General features: G+C 45.7%; 1 protein-coding gene across 2 annotated transcripts in view; it reads right to left on the reverse strand.

The window, feature by feature from the left end:
• LCMT2 (leucine carboxyl methyltransferase 2) overlaps positions 1–15,953 on the reverse strand; it is an 89,111-nt gene that overhangs the window by 21,886 nt on the left and 51,272 nt on the right. The gene's annotated exons all lie outside the window — the stretch shown is intronic.

The following is a 15,953-nucleotide window of genomic DNA, read 5'->3' on the forward strand; positions in this document are numbered from 1 at the left end:
TGGATAAAAAGCCTCACCAATTTGCATAGGTGACCACAGACCCAAACCCTTGGATCTGAGAACAATGAAAAAGCATTCAGTTTTCTTACAAAAAGACTTTTAATAGAAATAGAAGTAAATAGAAATTAAAAAAAAAATCCCCCCTGTAAAGTCAGGATGGTAGATACCTTACAGGATAATTAGATTCAAAACATAGAGAACCCCTCTAGGCAAAAACCTTAAGTTACAAAAGAGATACACAGACAGAAATAGTTATTCTATTCAGCACAATTCTTTTCTCAGCCATTTAAAGAAATCATAATCTAACACATACCTACCTAGATTACTTACTAAAAGTTCTAAGGCTTCATTCCTGGTCTATCTCCGGCAAAGACAGAATGTAGACAGACACACAAACCCTTTGTTTCTCTCCCTCCTCCCAGCTTTTGAAAGTATCTTGTCTCCTCATTGGTCATTTTGGTCAGGTGCCAGCGAGGTTACCTTTAGCTTCTTAACCCTTTACAGGTGAGAGGAGATTTCCTCTGGCCAGGAGGGATTTTAAAGGGGTTTACCCTTCCCTTTCTATTTATGACACGCCCCCCAAATCTCAGCTAGGGTTAAACACTGGCTGGGATTTCTTCCTGGAGCTCTAGGAAAAACAGAGTTAATAAGACACATGCATCTCTAAATATACTACCAAGTACATAAAGACTAACAATATTTTCCACATCTCAAGGACGATTTTAACCAGTTGATTCTTGGAAACTTTCACGTGAGAGTGCATCAGCCACTTTGTTAGAAGCTCCTGAGATGTGTTGGATGTCGAAATCAAAATCTTGGAGAGCTAAACTCCACCGAAGAAGTTTTTTGTTAGTTTCTTTGACGGTGTGAAGCCACTTCAGTGCAGCATGGTCGGTTTGCAGGTGGAAACGCCGTCCCCAAACATATGGGCGTAGCTTTTCCAGAGCGTAGACAATGGCGTAACATTCTTTTTCAGTGATTGACCAGTTGCTTTCCCTCTCAGACAGGTTTTTGCTGAGAAACACTACAGGGTGGAATTCTTGATCAGGTCCTTTCTGCATTAAAACTGCTCCCACACCACGCTCGGATGCATCTGTGGTTACTAGGAATGGTTTGTCAAAGTCTGGGGCCCTTAGTACAGGGTCAGACATGAGTGTCGCTTTAAGCTTGTTAAAGGCCTTCTGACACTTTTCGGTCCACTGCACAGCATTTGGCCGTTTCTTTTTGGTTAGGTCTGTCAGTGGGGCGGCGATTTGGCTGTAGTGCGGTACAAATCGTCTGTAATAACCGGCCAAGCCTAAAAAGGATTGAACCTGTTTCTTTGACTTTGGGACAGGCCACTTTTGGATAGCATCCACTTTGGCCTGTAGGGGGCTGATAGTTCCTTGACCCACCTGGTGTCCAAAGTAAGTCACTCTGTTTAGGCCTATTTGACACTTTTTAGCCTTAACAGTTAGTCTTGCCTCCCTTATGCGCTCAAGGACTGTTTGTAGATGTTCCAGGTGGTCTGCCCAGGAATCCGAAAATATGGCCACATCGTCAAGGTAGGCGACTGCATATTCTCCTAATCCCGCTAGGAGACCATCTACAAGTCTTTGGAAGGTGGCGGGTGCATTTCGCAGCCCGAAAGGGAGTACATTAAATTCATACAGCCCGAGATGTGTGGTGAAGGCTGACCTTTCCTTGGCAGACTCATCTAGCGGTACCTGCCAGTACCCCTTGGTTAAGTCCAAGGTAGAGATGAACTGGGCCCGTCCCAGTTTCTCTAATAGTTTATCTGTGCGTGGCATTGGATAGTTGTCTGGGCGAATTACAGCATTTAGCTTACGGTAGTCCATGCAAAAACGTATTTCCCCATCTGGTTTGGGAACTAGAACCACTGGAGATGCCCATGCACTTTCAGAGGGGCGGATTACCCCCATCTGTAACATATCCCGGATCTCCCGTTCTATAGCAGTTTTTGCTTTAGGAGACACTCGGTAAGGTTGGACTCTAATTGGGCGAGCATTACCTGTGTCAATGGAGTGGTATGCCCGTTCAGTCAGTCCTGGGGTGGCTGAGAATGTTGGCGCGTAGCTAGTGCACAGCTCCTGGATCTGCTGTCACTGCATACGCCCAAGGGTCATGGAGAGGTTCACCTCTTCCACACCACCAGCACATTTCCCTTCGTAGTAGACACCTGCAGGCCACTCAGCGTCGTCTCCTCCCTGGGCTGTAAACTGACAAACCTTTAATTCTCTGGAATAAAAGGGCTTTAGAGAATTAATATGGTACACCTTAGGCTTTCGGTTGGAGGTGGGGAATGCTATGAGATAATTAACAGCTCCCAGGCGCTCCTGGACCGTGAATGGCCCTTCCCACGATGCTTCCATTTTATGGGCCTGGAGCGCCTTTAAGACCGTGACCTGGTCCCCTACTTTGAAGGAACGCTCTCTGGCATGTTTATCATACCAGGCTTTTTGCTCTTTTTGAGCATCCTGTAAGTTTTCTTTAGCAAGGGCTAAAAAGGTCCGGAGGGTGTTTTGTAGGTTGGTTACAAAGTCCAGAATGTTAGTTCCTGGAGAAGGTGTAAATCCCTCCCATTGCTGCTTCACCAACTGCAATGGCCCCTTAACCTCACGGCCATATACAAGTTCAAATGGGGAAAACCCTAAACTGGGGTGTGGTACAGCTCTGTAGGCAAAGAGCAACTGCTGCAACACTAGGTCCCAATCATTGGAGTGCTCATTTACGAATTTACCTATCATGGCCCCCAAAGTTCCATTAAACTTCTCCACCATGCCATTTGTTTGATGGTGGTAAGGAGTGGCAACCAAGTGATTTACCCCATGAGCTTCCCAAAGGTTTTTCATAGTTCCTGCCAGGAAATTAGTCCCTGCATTTGTGAGGATGTCGGAGGGCCAACCTACCCAGGCAAAAATGTCTGCTAGTGCCTGGCACACACTTTTAGCCCTGGTGTTGCTTAGAGCTACTGCTTCCGGCCATCGGGTGGCAAAATCCATGAAAGTCAATATGTACTGCTTTCCTCTGGGTGTCTTTTTCGGAAAAGGACCCAGAATATCCACAGCTACTCGCTGAAATGGAACTTCAATGATGGGGAGTGGCTGGAGAGGGGCTTTGACCTGGTCTTGGGGCTTTCCCACTCTTTGGCACACCTCACAAGACTGGACATAGGTAGAAACATCCTTGCCCATTCCCTCCCAGTGGAATGACCCCCCCAAACGGTCTTTGGTCCTGTTCACCCCAGCATGGCCACTAGGGTGATCATGGGCTAAGCTCAAGAGCTTGGCCCAGTATTTAGTTGGAACTACCAACTGTCTCTGAGGATGCCAGTCTTCCTGGTGTCCACCAGAAAGAGTTTCCTTGTATAAAAGTCCTCTTTCTACAACAAACCTGGATCGATTAGAAGAGCTGAGAGGCGGTGGGTTGCTCCGTGCCGCCGTCCAAGCTCTCTGGAGGCTTTCATCTGCTTCCTGTTCGGTCTGGAACTGTTCCCTTGATGCTGGAGACATCAGTTCCTCATTGGATTGTGGACCTAGGCTTGGTCCCTCTGGAAGCGATATAGGGGATGGAGCTGTTTCTGTTGACTGTGAACCGCTCTCCGCTGGTGCACTATGTTGGGATTCAGGCTCCGGCTGAGCCTCTTGTGTTGGGTTATCGGCTGCTGCCAGTTCAGGGTCGGTGGGGCCCTCTGGTGTTGAGGTTGCAAGTACTGGATTCAGTGCTGGCAATGGGTCTGGTGTTGGTTGTTCGGCTGGTTCCGGTTCTGGGACTGGTTCCGTCTGGGTCTCTGGGACTGGATCCACTACTGCTGTTGCAGACATTGGTCTGGGGTCCGGGTCCATCACATCTGACCGGGTCCCGATAGAAGTTTCCGGAACAGAGCCAGGCCTCACGGCTTGTTTAGCCTGGCTGCGGGTGACCGTTCCCACCCTCTTGGCCTGCTTCACATGATTGGCCAAGTCTTCCCCCAACAGCATGGGGATGGGATAATCATCATAGACTGCAAAAGTCCACGTTCCTGACCAGCCCTTGTACTGGACAGGCAACTTGGCTGAAGGCAAATCGAAAGAGTTGGACTTGAAGGGTTGAATCGTCACTTGGATCTCTGGGTTGATTAAATTGGGGTCCACTAAGGAAGCATGGATAGCTGACACTTGTGCTCCGGTGTCCCTCCACGTGGTGACCTTCTTCCCGCCCACACTCACAGTTTCCCTCCGCTCCAAGGGTATCTGGGAGGTATCTGGGCCTGTGGACCTCTGGTGTGATTCCGGTGCAATGAACTGTAATCTGTTGGGGTTCTTGGGGCAGTTGGCCTTTACATGCCCCAGCTCATTACATTTAAAACATCGTCCAGCTGACGGGTCACTGGGGCGAGGAGGGTTGCTGGAGAACGGGGTGGTGGGACGATAAGGGGTCTGGAGGGTTCTTTGGGAGGTAGGTGGGGCTTTGGGCGGCCCCCGGTAATAGGGTGTGGCCTGGGGTTGTCCCTTCTGGTCTCCGCTCCAACTGCGACCAGTTTTTTTCTTCTCTGCCACCTCCACCCATCTGGCTCCAATCTCTCCTGCCTCGATTACAGTTTTGGGCTTCCCATCTAGGATGTACCTTTCTATTTCTTCAGGAACACCCTCTAAGAATTGTTCCATTTGCATTAGGAAGGGCAAATTTACTGGAGACTCACCACTTGCTCCTGATATCCAGGCATCCCAATGTTTCACAATGTGGTAGGCATGTCGGGTAAATGACACGTCTGGTTTCCACCTTAGGGCTCTGAACCTCCGACGAGACTGCTCGGGTGTTATCCCCATTCTGACTCTCGCCTTGGATTTAAACAGTTCATACTTGTTCATGTGTTCTTTAGGCATTTCAGCTGCCACCTCAGCTAAGGGTCCACTGAGCTGTGGCCTCAGCTCTACCATGTATTGGTCAGTAGAGATGTTGTACCCAAGGCAGGCCCTTTCGAAGTTTTCTAGGAAGGCCTCAGTATCATCGCCTGCCTTGTAGGTGGGGAACTTTCTGGGATGGGAAGTGGTACTTGGAGAAGGATTGCTAGGGTTTGTTGGGATATTCTGCTGAGCCTTTATCTTCTCTATCTCCTCCACATACTTCCTCTCTTTTTCCTTCTCCTCCAGTTCTTTGTCCCTTGCTTCCATAGCTCTCCTGTGAGCAGCCGCTTGGTGTTGTTCTGCCTCTTTTGCTGCCTCTTTCGCTGCCTCCCTTTCTTGTTCCTTCTCCTCCTTCTTCAGCCGCATGAGTTCTATCTGTCTTTCATGTTCCCTTTGTCTTTCCTCAGCCTGAAATCTGGCTAATTCCAGCTGTAGTCGAGCCGCGGATTTGGTCATTCTAACCTCTCTGTTTTTAACTAACTTTACACCCGAAGTTTAGAAATAAACAAACAAAACTTGGCTGTAAAATTTTGCTGTGCTGGAATAGAATACCTATTCTCTGATAGTGATTGTCAGCCTACAGAAAAAGACAATTCCCTTGTCTCTGCCCTGGGCCCAAATCAAAGCAAAAAACTTCCAACTACTTGGAAACCTGTTTACCCAGCCCAAAGAAAAAACAAGTTTCCTTTTTAAACTTGTGCTCCTTGTAAAAACTCAAAATCCAAAAAAAAACCCCTGCCACTTTTGTCTCCAGGCAAATGGGTAGAACACCCCCCCTTCTATTTACTTTTAGGGAAAAAAAAAACTCTGGGTTGGAAGACTGTGAATTTCCCTGCAGGAGTTAAGTACCCTGCCTCCAGGCAAAGAAAACCTGCAATTCACAAAGATAATCCCCTTTTGTCTCTGCTTGGCCACAAAGCAGAGAAAAACAAGCTGCTTTCTGGACTTCCTTTCCAAAGGAAAAAAAAATCTCCTTTTTTAAAATCTGTATTTCTAGTTCAAAAAATCTCAACTGGATCTCAAAATGATTTCAGGTTAATCCCACCGCTATGCCACCATGTCAAGGTTCCTCCCCCACTCTGAACTCTAGGGTACAGATGTGGGGACCTGCATGAAAAACCTCCTAAGCTTATCTTTACCAGCTTAGGTCAAAACTTCCCCAAGGTACAAAATATTCCACCCTTTTGTCCTTGGATTGGCCGCTACCACCACCGAACAAATACTGGTTACTGGGGAAGAGCTGTTTGGACACGTCTTTCCCCCCAAAATACTTCCCAAAAACCTTGCACCCTACTTCCTGGACAAGGTTTGGTAAAAAGCCTCACCAATTTGCCTAGGTGACTACAGACCCAGACCCTTGGATCTTAAGAACAATGAACAATCCTCCCAACACTTGCACCCCCCCCTTTCCAGGGAAATGTTGGATAAAAAGCCTCACCAATTTGCATAGGTGACCACAGACCCAAACCCTTGGATCTGAGAACAATGAAAAAGCATTCAGTTTTCTTACAAAAAGACTTTTAATAGAAATAGAAGTAAATAGAAATTAAAAAAAAAATCCCCCCTGTAAAGTCAGGATGGTAGATACCTTACAGGATAATTAGATTCAAAACATAGAGAACCCCTCTAGGCAAAAACCTTAAGTTACAAAAGAGATACACAGACAGAAATAGTTATTCTATTCAGCACAATTCTTTTCTCAGCCATTTAAAGAAATCATAATCTAACACATACCTACCTAGATTACTTACTAAAAGTTCTAAGGCTTCATTCCTGGTCTATCTCCGGCAAAGACAGAATGTAGACAGACACACAAACCCTTTGTTTCTCTCCCTCCTCCCAGCTTTTGAAAGTATCTTGTCTCCTCATTGGTCATTTTGGTCAGGTGCCAGCGAGGTTACCTTTAGCTTCTTAACCCTTTACAGGTGAGAGGAGATTTCCTCTGGCCAGGAGGGATTTTAAAGGGGTTTACCCTTCCCTTTATATTTATGACAGCTTAAAAGCGGAGAAGGGGTACCTGAAGCGAGGTCAGAAACCTGGGGAAGTATGGCAGGTGGAATACATCGGCCCGCTGCCTGAAAGTCAGCAACATAAATACGTACTAACTACAGTAGACACATATTCAGGTCTGCTCTTTGTATACCCATGCGCAAGCGCCACACAGGAGCAGACTATAAAGGGGTTGGAAGAACTCATCCGCTACTACGGATCCCCACTTGAGGTGCAAAGTGACCAGGGAACCCATTTTACGGGAATGGAAGTAAGAGAATGGGCTAGGGGATGGCAGATTGTGTGGGTGTTCCACATCGCATACCACCCGTAGGGAGCCGGGCTTATCGAACGCATGAATGGCTTGCTTAAAGAACAGTTATGCAAACTATCTCCCACTGGATCCCTGGCCGGGTGGAGTCGTAATCTCCACCAGGCCACGGCTGCGCTCAGTGACCGCCCTCTGTATGGCTCCACCCTGTAAGCTAGATTCAAGGGGGAGGTCGAGTGGCCCCGTGTTTTGCGAGTGCAGCGCCTGCACCTGCAAGCCCGCCTCCCCATTCAGGCCACCCCGGTAAGTGCTGGTCTCGATTCTGCGGGTCCCTCAAGAGGGCCTCACTCTTTAGCCCAATAGCTGGAACCTTGTAAGTACTGGCTTAGCCATAGGGTTCCTGCAAGGCTATTATGGGTGCATTGCCCCACGCAGCAGTCTGGCCCTTAAGGGCATAGATGTTGCGGCAGGAGTAATCGACACTGACTATACCGGGGAGGTTAAGGTGCTGTTGGTTCACAATGGCCCGCAGGCAGTAACCCTCCCCCAAGGCGAACGTATTGCGCAGTTGATTTGCGAGCGCATTGGGTTGCCTGATGTCCAGGAGGTGGATGTGCTTGCACCCACCACTCGAGCAGGAGGGTTCGGCTCGACTGGACGTGCAGTTTGGGTCCACGACCCCACCAAACATAACCCGCTCGAAGGGGAAATCCTAGTTGATGGTCCTGGGGATACTCACCTCGTACTGCTAAGAGGAGAAGATGCCCCAATTTATGTGCCCTCTAAGTGTCTTTCTTCCAGGCAACCATAACCGCCGCACTGCAGTTTGGATGGGTCCATGGAGCATCCTGGTCACGCCACCCGAAGGCAGACACCGGCGATGGCCCTATGGTGTGTTCGCTACGGAATAATCCTCAAACTGATTTTAGCTGCAATAGGTGCCCAAGCCACATGGCACCACAACTCAGCCATCCAGTGGATGCAATCAGTGGCACTAACAGGTAACAAGTCGGACTGTTGGTACTGCACACATGCCCCTCAATTGGCAAGCACTGGCATTCCATGGGCCGCAGTGCCATGGAATGAATCCTGGGCCCTTAACAACACCACTTTTCTCCCTAAGTATAATGAAACACCCCCTTACTGGCGCCAAGGGACACTGGTAATGATACTGGGGGACAAGTATTGGTGTGTTCAGCGGCCTTCGGCAACAGACGCCGCTCATCCCGTCGGAAAACTTCCCCGTTCCTCGTGCGCAGTGATAGCAGAATACCTGCCAGACACCGGGCAGTTTAACGTTACTGCTGGCCCACCAGAAACGCACAGTGAATGGATGGCGGGAGAGGCATGGGTCTTGAGTGACAATTGCTCCGGTTCCTCTGAAACCAATTTGACTTATACCAATGGCACCACCCTCTGCCAACGGTGGTGGCATTGGGGCGAGTGAGGACTACATACCCGTGGTTTTCTGTATTCCTACAATGCCAGTGCCCCTGTATGGAGAACGCCCCTCAGCACAATTAGGCGCGGGCAAATCCCGCGTGCACATTACTGGTCTCAGTGTGACCAAAGCTCCGATAGTTGGTGTCGCAATGCCTCAGATAGCACATGGCTCCCCACAGCAGGATTGCCGGGGCTGTACTGGCTATGTGGCCATTGGGCATATAAAACCCTACCCAACCAATGGTGTGGACAGTGCACATTGGGATGGCTCCTCCCCTGTACGTATGGAATGCAAACCATGCACGCTCATGCCGTGCATAATTACATATTGGTGGCACGTCCATGACGGAGCCCAAACCCCATTGTGCAGAGACCCATGGGCTTCCATCAGTTTGTCCGCGCTTTCCTCCCCTGGCTAGGGGTGGCCGAACTGGAGCGGTCTATTGTAAATATTTCAGCCACATTGGAGATTATAGAGAATAATACCATAGATGCAATCCAAGCCCTGCAATTAGAAGTAGCTTCTTTGTTGCAAGTTGTATTACAGAATTGTATGGCGTTGGACTACTTATTAGCTGCTCAAGGCGGCATTTGTGCCTTGATTAATGAAAGTTGTTGTTTTTACTCAAATCAGGATAAGCGCGTAGAGACTGATGTTCATAATATGATGGACCACTTGAAGGTGTTACATGACGTAGGCTCTGAGGCTTCTGTAAGGGATGACCCTTGGCGGTGGCTAACCTCCTGGCTTCCGGATCTTGGCACCTGGGGGAGATGCATCAGGCTCCTGCTATTGATTGGACTACTGGGTTTTGCATGGGTGTTTGTCATTCTTCAATGCTGCGTGAATTGCTCCTCCGCCCTCCTAGCCCGACTGGCAACCCCCAAACCAGTGCGCACGCTCGAAGTGCGCTGGTGGCAGTAACTAATACACCTCAGTCTGCCAAGGGGTGGAGTGTAGGGGCAAGATTGCGGAAGATTGGCGAGGAGCTAAGTGGTGGACTGAGTATGTGACTGGATGTAAGCGGAGGATGCAGGCAGTTTCAATGAACTTTGTCCGACAGAACCTGCCAAAAGATATTGTAGCATAGCTTAGCATGTTTTTGCCTGTAAACGAGTCAGTTTATGTAATAAGTATAAATTATATATATATGAATGTAACCCCGAGATAAGCGCGGAGAATATACCTCCGCAGAGGACTCCCCCCAGGTGGAGTCCTGCCTGGTCAGCTGTCCCAAATGGCCAGAGTCCCCTGCAGCCCCTCCGCGCATCCTAGGGGCTCCCTGCGCAGATTGGAGAGTAAGTTCTTCCTTCCTTCAATAAAGCATAGTTTACTATTCTTAGGCCTGAGTGTCCTCTTTTCGCTGGTATCTCCCCCCACAGCCCTTGCAGGCCCAGCATAGTCAGAAGCATCCTCAATAGGCATTTTGTTGAATATGTCCAGAGCTCTGTCAGTCAATTTTGCTACCAACGTGGTCATCTTGTGATCGTCAGGTATTGCACGGAGTTTGCACAGTCTCTCAAAGGTGATGAAATATTCAGCAATATCACTGGATTCATCATACTGTGGACACAGTCGCTCCCATTTGTGGATTTTTGGGGAAGAATTGTTAGGGTTATCCGGTAGATCCATCTTAGCCCTTTCCAGATCTAAGCGCTTCAGCTCTAACTCCGTATCGAAGAGTTTTGCCTCCATTTCCGTCTCCAAGCATTTTGCCTCTGCCTCCGCTTCCAAGCATTTTGCCTTTGCCTCCGCTTCCAAGCGCTTTAAGGCCATCTGCCTTTCATGTTCTTTCTGTCTCTCTTCAGCTTCAAAACTGGCTAATTCTAGTTTTCTCTGGACATCACTTTCTGTAATCCTAGCCTTCCTGCGCTTAACCCAGCCTTACCCAAGAGCTAGAAAGAAAAAAAAAAAACCAGCTTGTGAATTCCCTTGCTATAACTTAACTCCTCTGCCTTCAGGCACAGTAAAAAAAAAAAAAAACTCCAGCTGCTCTCAGCTTTAAAAAAAGAAAGGGCAAAAATAAAAAGTGTCCTTTAAAAAAAACAAACCTCCCTGCTTTCCAAGCAACCAAAAGAAGCAAAAAAAGTCCTTTTATTATCCTGAGGTTTGTGCTTCTGGTTCAAAATGATCCCACCGTGCTGCCACCATGTCAGGGTTCCCTCCCCACTCTGAACCCTGGGGTACAGATGTGGGGACCCGCATGAAAGACCCCCTAAGTTTATTTCTACCAGCTGTGAAAGTAGAATGAATTATATTGAAATTATAATTCATTAAAGAAATACTGCTTGAAGAGTTTGTTGAAATACAGTTGTCAGGAAGAGAAACATTAAGGAGTGTGAGACAATGGGTCCTCAAACTAATTAACTCAGAGTTCCTACTGAGCTAGGAGATTGGTAAACGTTAGTATGCAAATAAGATATGTATGTATATTTGTCAGTTTATGCTTCCTTTTGCATCCTATGCTAAATTGGCTTTGGCTTATCTGTATAAATAAGTTAGCTTGAGCTTTTGCAAGAGGCTCACAATCACATGGGTGCATTGGCAAAGCGCTTTGCTAATAAACAGAGTGATCTGACAAATTCAGTGAGTCTTGAATCTGACTTTGACACAGCTTAGCTTGAAAACTTCCTCAAGGCACAAATCCTTCCCTTGTCCTTGGGTGAGTACTGCTGCCACTACCAAGTGAGTTAGACAAAGATTCAGGAAAAGGACCACTTGGAGTTCCTGTTTCCCCAAAATATTCCTCCAAGCCCCTTCACCCCCTTTCCTGGGGAGGTTTGAGAATCTACCAACCAGATAGGTAAACAAGGTGAGCACAGACCAGACCCTTGGGTTTTTAGGACACTAAAAACTAATCAGATTCTTAAAAAACAGAACTTTATTATAAAGAAAAAAAAGTAAAAGAAACACCTCTGTAAAATCAAGATGGAAGGTAATTTTACAGGGTAGTAAGATTTAAAACAGAGGATTCCCCTCTAGGCAAAAAGTTCAAAGCTACAAAAAACAGGAATAAACCTCCCTCTTAGCACAGGGAAAATTTACAAGCTAGAACAAAAGATAATCTAATGCATTTCCTTCCTATTATTTACAATTTGTAATCTTAGATGCTTAGTTCAGGTATGGCTTTAGGAGATGGATTTTCCCTGCCCTGCTTCCTCGCTGACCCAGAGAAAACACAAAGAAAAACAAAACAAAAACCTTCCCCCACAGATTTGAAAGTATCTTCTCCCCTTATTAGTCCTTTTGGTCAGGTGCCAACCAGGTTATCTGAGCTTCTTAACCCTTTACAGGTAAAGGAGGGATTTTATGCTACCCTTAGCTGTATGTTTATGACACATTCCTTAGAAGTTTTTAAGGTCAGGCTTGACAAAGCCCTAGCTGGGATGATTTAGTTGGGGATTGGTCCTGCTTTGATCAGGAGGTTGGACTAGATGACCTCCTGAGGTCCCTTCCAACCCTGATATTCTATTCTATGATTCTATGATTTCAACTGACTCAAATAGGAAAGACCAATTAGGAATAAATATCAAGCTATTCCAAAGCAGAGCAAAGATAAGAAGAGCCACAGGAGGCCAATGTGGCTGCACAAGGAGCTTTTTAGCTCTCTAAAACCCAAGAGGGACCCATACAGGACATGGAAGGATGGCACGTCACCAAGGAAGTGTACACGGGAAGAGTGTGAGCATGTAGGGACAAAATCAGGAAAGCGAAGGCAAAGAATGAGTTACAGCTGGCAAGGAACGTTAGAGACAACAAGAAGGGGTTCTTCAAATATGTCAGACAAAAAAGAAAGATCAGGGATGATGTGGGTCCGCTGCTCAATGGAGAAGGTGAGCTGGTCACGGAAGATGATAGGAAGGCAGAGCTGCTTAATGCCTACTTTGCTTCAGTCTTCTCACAAAAAATAAGATGTGACCGGATGACTAGTGAAGTTACCACAGACAATAAAGGGGAAGGGATGCAGATTGGGGTAATTAAGAAACCAAAACGCCAGAGATCTACTGACCAATCTGAATTAATTCAGATCAGTGGGGAGACACACTGTTCAACATATTTATGAACAATTTGAAAAAAGGGGTAAACAGTGAAGTGGCAAAATTTGCAGATGAAACAAAACTACTCAGGATAGATGAGTTAAAAAAGCCTCTCTCAAAACTGGGTGACTGGGCAACAAAATGGCGGATGAAATTCAATGTTGATAAATGCAAAGTAATGCACATTGGAAAACATAATCCCAACTATACATATACAATGATGGGGTCTAAATTAGATGTTGTCCGTCAAGAAAGAGATCTTAGAGTCATCGTGGATAGTTCTCTGAAAACATCCGCTCAATGCTCAGTAACAGTCAAAAAAGCTAACAATGTTGGGAATCATTAGGAAAGGGATAGATAAGACAAAAAATATCATATTGCTTCTATATAAATCCATGATACACCCACATCTTGAATACTGCGTGCAGATGTGGTCACCCCATCTCTAAAAAGATATATTGGAATTGGAAAAGATATAGAAAAGGGCAACAAAAATGATTAGGGGTATGGAATAGCTTCTGTATGAGGAGACATTAATAAGATTGGGACATTTCAGCTTGGAAAAGGAGAAGATTAAAGAGGAATATGATAGAGGTCTATAAAATCATGACTGGTTTGAAGACAGTAAATAAGGAAGTGTTATTTTCTCTCTCTCATAACCAAGAACTAGGGGTCACCAAATAAAATTAATAGGCAGCAGGTTTAAAAGAAACAAAAGGATGTATTTCATCACACAACGCACAGTCACCCTGTGGAACTCTTTGCCAGAGGAGGTTGTGAAGGCCAAGATTATAACAGGGTTCAAAAAAGAACTAGATAAATTCATGGAGGATAGGTCCATCAATGGCTATTAGCCAGGATGGGCAGGTATGGTGTCCCTAGCCTCTGTCTGCCAAAAGCTGGGAATGGGCGACAGAGATTGGGTCACTTGATAATGACCTGTTCTGTTCATTCCCATTGGGGCACCTGGCATTGGCCACTGTCAGCAGACAGGATGCTGGGCTAGATGGACCATTAGTATGACCCCGTATGGCCGTTCTTATGTTCTTCTGCTATTCACCCGAGGATACTGAATTAGCTGAAGAAATCTCAGAGCCAATGAAAATAATATTTGCAAACTCATGGATGACAGAAGAGGTCCAGGAAGACTGGAGAAGGGCTAAGGTAGTGCCTATATTTACATGCCCACCAGACATGCCTGGACTTGTGTTCTCCAAGCACATGGGCTGAGGATATAAAATAGGGGACAGAGGTCATGTGATTTCTCCTTTCTCCAATCCCTCCCATGCTGAAGACAATGAGAATGCTGGAGCTGAGGAGATTGGTCCTGAGACTAAAAGGGAAAGCCTGCATATGAAAGACTGTAACCAACCTGCAATATCCAGTCGTGTGAGAAAAAGTGCTTAGTCCAGACATTGTCTAGTCTAATCAGATTGAGAATTTAGACCACGTTTGTCTTTTACTTTCTTTTGGTAACCACTCTGACTTTTGCTTATCACTTATAATCATTTAAAATCCATCTTTTGTAACCAATAAATTTATTCTAATGTTTATCATTACCAGTGAGTTTGACTGAAGTGCTTGGTAAATTAGTAAACTTGCATTGCTCAAGAAAGTGTCTTGAGCAATACAAGACAGCATATTCCAGTGGTACAAGGCTGGGAGCTGTGGGGATTTGGCTGGTGCCTTTCTCTGTGTGATTAGTGAGTGGCTCTGGGAGCATTCATGCAATCTGGCTGGGTGTGGGGCTCCACATGCGGCTGTACTCAGTGGTAACAGCACTTGGAGGGGTTTGCTGCTTACTACCAGTAAGGCATTGTGAGAGACAACCCAGATTAGAGAGTTAAGGGGTCACAGTGGTCCCACAGTCCCAGGTTTCACCTTGGGGATCACATCACAGTATGTTTAGTTGGAAAAGAGGAGATTAAGGAAAGACATGACAGTGGTCTTCAAATACTTGACAGGCTCCCATAAAAAAGATGGAGAAAGGTTGTTCTCTCTTGCCACAGAGGACAGGACAAGAGGCAATGGGATCAAACTACAGCATCGCAGATTTAGATTAAATCTCAGGAAAAACTTCCTAACTGTAAGAAAAGTAGGACAATGGAACAGACTGCCTGGGGAGGTTATGGAAGCTCCTTCACAAGGTTTGCAAAAGGAGGCTGGATCGGTCTTGGATGGTTTAGGCCCAACAAATCCTGCATGTGGGCAGTGGGTTAAACTAGATGACCCTTGCAGTCCCTTCTAACGCTACGATTCTAACACATGTATGCTTGCAACAAGGAACCTGCTCAGTCAGCACATCAGGATGCTGTCCCCTCAGCAAATACAAAGTTGTCCCTCCTATGACTTCTACTTCTATACTCGGATAAAAACACATTACATATCACACTCCAGATGTCGTTAGTTACCTGCTAGTTTGAACAAAACATCCTTATCCATGATCCTGTCATCCCCTCCTCATCTTATAGGGGGTTGGGTGTGTTCCTGTGCCATCTCTTAAAATGTGTTTATGAAGTTACTTGAGACATCTGTGTGTTTTTGTACCACCCTCTCTAGTAAGGAATTTGTTTACTTGGTGTTAGCTGTTACCTAGTGTGGTGTTATTTTGCCAAGGCCTGGCTTACTCTGGTTCACAGCCTTTGGTTCATACTGTTATATATGCCTAAGTCTCCAGCAAGGCCTACAAAATGCACTAACTACAGATAATATTTCCCTTATTTAATATATCAGTTAGTTTTAAATGCAAGACGTTTTGAGAAACCCACTTTTTTCCCTCATGGATCCAGCATATTCAACTAATAAAAAAAAAATTACAAAATCTCTTTTTGTGCATTTTTAATTGAATTCCAATTGCAGCTTGACCAAAATCATATAGTAAATAAGAAATGTGTCATTCACTATTTTCTAACATAAAATAATGTCAAAAAAGAAGAGCCTGAATACATGTAAAGTTATATAATTGCTTAAATAAATGTGTACAGATGTAGTGTATCCTCCTGGTTAGCAGAGAAGTACTGACTTTTAAGGTAAATGCTACGTTCAGTTGCAAATAACAAGGTTTAATGCTTACCAACAATGAGAATCAACTTTTCTATAGGAAAATAACTAAAAAACACAAATGTAAAATAAGATTAAAATTGATTATTTAAATCAAAGTATCTTCTTTGCCGTTTAAAATCATGATTAAAATCTGTGATTTAAATCAATCTACTCTGCTGCCTCAACTCACAGCAACACTGGAATATTAAATGGGCTCACAGTACTGGAGTGCCCAGTCACAGAACTAGGGCAGACACTATTCCTCAAGGTCTTGTGGGGTACTT

This window comes from Natator depressus, chromosome 1, assembly GCF_965152275.1.
Source record: "Natator depressus isolate rNatDep1 chromosome 1, rNatDep2.hap1, whole genome shotgun sequence".
In the NCBI taxonomy this organism is placed as follows: domain Eukaryota; kingdom Metazoa; phylum Chordata; order Testudines; family Cheloniidae; genus Natator; species Natator depressus.